The sequence below is a fragment of the Homalodisca vitripennis genome, chromosome X, assembly GCF_021130785.1.
Source record: "Homalodisca vitripennis isolate AUS2020 chromosome X, UT_GWSS_2.1, whole genome shotgun sequence".
Taxonomy (NCBI): domain Eukaryota; kingdom Metazoa; phylum Arthropoda; class Insecta; order Hemiptera; family Cicadellidae; genus Homalodisca; species Homalodisca vitripennis.
This window is the reverse complement of record NC_060215.1, coordinates 51,323,711-51,326,510: the sequence shown is the minus strand read 5'-3', so window position 1 is coordinate 51,326,510 and position 2,800 is coordinate 51,323,711.

Below are 2,800 nucleotides of genomic sequence, written 5' to 3'. Positions count from 1 at the left end.
ACGGTCGCAACAGAGCTGGTGGTTTGCCTGCTATTATGCTTACAATTTTGCGGCTTTTTTATATTTTTTCAAATAATGTAATAGGTATGCCTTAAACATTCTTGTAATAATTGTTTAGCAGTATGTTGAAAAATACAGACACACGTTTTTTTTTATTAAAATCACATGAGATATTTCACACTGAACACATTTAGTTAAATACAACGTACAACATTCTTGAAGCATTACTAATGAATGTGTATATTAGATTTCCTTGGGACATCTGTTTGAGAAAACTTTTTCGTGTTCAAATTTAATTAAATTTTAATAATATATATATATATAATATATAATTAATTAATATATATATATAATATATAATTAATTAATATATATATATATATATAATATATATACTTAATTAATTTCAAATTTTCGGGAAGATACACACTATTTCAGGTTTATATTTTTCCGTCCACCCCTACTTATGATAGATATTGGCCTGCATCCTTAATTGAAGTTTCTTCAATAGTTAATTCATCATAAATAATAATATCTCTTCAAGCTGAACACTTATGAGAATTTACTATTCTTTTTGCTGCACAACCGGTTACATATATATATATGGTTAAATATATATATATATATATATATATATATATATATATATATATATATATATATATATATATACATATATGTATATCACATAATAGGTAATAGGTTAGTCAGAGGAGCTATTCTGTATATATAGCTAATCTGCTCGTTTTGAGAAATGTCATAATTCCTTTCTTCATCTAGCACCAATATAAAGTCATCACATTCATTTTGGCCTACTTCACCTTCGCTTTCTTTTATGCTCAAATCTTTAATAGAAAACTCTCACACTTTGAAAGACTTTAATTTGAGATATAAAGGCTTTAAGATTATTTTCCGATTCCAAAAACTCTGTTATGTTGATGAGATCATTTCCGCCACTCATTTGGCGGTTCTAGCCAAACCTTGATTCAATGTCATCATTTTGAAATGTTCCTATTAGAACACATTCTAAAATACTTCTTTGGATATTTACACATAGCTATTATCGACAAGGTTGTATGTTTAAGTGAAAAATATGTTTCTTTGCTAAGCTTGCTACAAAAGCTACCCTATTTTTCCTTTCGCCTGTAGTTTCAAATGAAGACCATTCATCTAACCACTTAACAAATTCTTCCTACAAAACCATAGCCGGGCCTTTTTCAAACTTAGTTGGTTCTATGAAAATATTTTTAGACTTGTGTCCTATTATTGTACTTGTTTTATTTACTATGGTCAACCATATTTATTACTTTTAGAAATTCACAAGTTTCAGTTATTTCTCCTGCGACAATCTGTAGGATGTCTTGTACTTTTTTTATTTACTATGGTCAACCATATTTATTACTTTTAGAAATTCACAAGTTTCAGTTATTTCTCCTGCAACAATCTGTAGGATGTCTTGTACTTTTTTTATTTACTATGGTCAACCATATTTATTACTTTTAGAAATTCACAAGTTTCAATTATTTCTCCTGCAACAATCTGTAGAGCAGCTAAATTTTTTCATCGAAAAACTTAGAACACAACGCAACATTTTGCCTCTCTATACTGCTCGGGTAAAGTCCATGTTGACATAAGGATGAAGCTTCACAACTTTGTTTTGTTGCATTCTGTAAATATCCTTTAGATTGCTTACCTTTACGTGCATACAATTTTGAGAATAAATTATTTTTATTAGATCAGACTCTATATGCCTATGTGATTTAACAAAACCTCAGGTTTAGGAAACCTAAATGTTTGTTGATAATCACACTGATTCAACCACTTATTACGTATTGATATGATATGATACTTATTAGATATGAATAATTTATTCGAAAAGAAGAAAACGGGGAAAAGATGCAAATATCTTCTGTTCAGGACTTACAAAAAGAAGCTGGGATTTGACGTATTGACTGAGGTGGGAGGAGTCGTTCAGTGGTGTTATTATTGTGTTAGAATACTGTATCAAGTTTAATGGTGCAAGTGAATGAGTCGTACAATTAAGCACTCTCCCATATATATTTGTTTAAATAAGAAGTTTTAGGAAACATTATGATTAACTGAAGTGTGGATAAAACTTGGGGAAGAGAACAGGTACCATATGGACGGCTATGACTCGCTCCTGCAGAACAAGCCACATAACCAGGCCGGTGGAGTTGTAATCTAGGTCTTGACCTTGACCTACACGCACCGCCTTATCTTACCCACAGCTGAACTCGCTGTTTTTTTACTATAAATTACGACGCCCACTGCGACCGGCCCGGATTTCAATATACACGTAATGAAATGGACAACTGCCCACTACGACCGGCCTGGCCTAGCCCAGCCCATCAGGACGGAATCGGCCCATGCGGCACCGTCATAGAGGTTCCAAGAGACGACCGGGACCGAATAGACACCAGCCGGGCTGGGCTGGGCCGTGCCGATCGCAGTGAGCTCCGTGCTTAAACGTAAACAATTTTACTACTATTTTATATACAGGCAATGTGTAAAGTTCACTTATAAACAATTCGAAAAGAATTTTTTTTTAATTCAAATTATGCTACAATTATTATGGACAATGTAAATATTTTTGTTTTGAATGGCAAAAATAAGAGGCCTCCTAATAATTATTCAAATTTAGTATCAGCATACACGTTTCATAATTGTACACCAACTAAAATAATGAATGACAGTTGTTCTTGTATTGATCATGTACTAGTAAGGAATTAGGAATTACAGGTGAGCTATAGCACTGTTAATTTAGGTATTACATACCATT